Raw genomic sequence first — 404 nt, 5'->3', positions numbered from 1 at the left:
TTCGCCAAGCTGTTTTAAGCCCGTCGTCGCAATTGCTCCCAAGGGGGCCCTAAGGTGTAGTTTGGAGAGACGCCGCCAGAGGTCAGACTGTCGCGAGAGAGAGAGAAAAAAAAAAGAATAAATAAAATGAAAGCAGAAAATTTACTGATATTATACACGCTTGGTTAAGATATTAAGAGGCATCAAAGTCCATTCAGTGTCCCTTGAATGTGTTCGAATTCCTTACTTCTACAACAGGTTTAGCATTTGCGGACTTGTTGTTCATTTAATCATCTTTGTAAAAATTCCAAAGGTTGTTGTTTTAGAAGAGACGAGTTTTTCTAAGGTGAAGCTGATCAAAATCTATTTATTTGCTACCATTTCTTCGAAAACGTTTATCTGTGTGTTTGAACGTGTGCGCTCGA

The sequence above is a fragment of the Penaeus monodon genome, chromosome 28 (assembly GCF_015228065.2).
Source record: "Penaeus monodon isolate SGIC_2016 chromosome 28, NSTDA_Pmon_1, whole genome shotgun sequence".
Classification (NCBI taxonomy): Eukaryota; Metazoa; Arthropoda; class Malacostraca; order Decapoda; family Penaeidae; genus Penaeus; species Penaeus monodon.
This window is presented reverse-complemented; position numbering follows the sequence as displayed.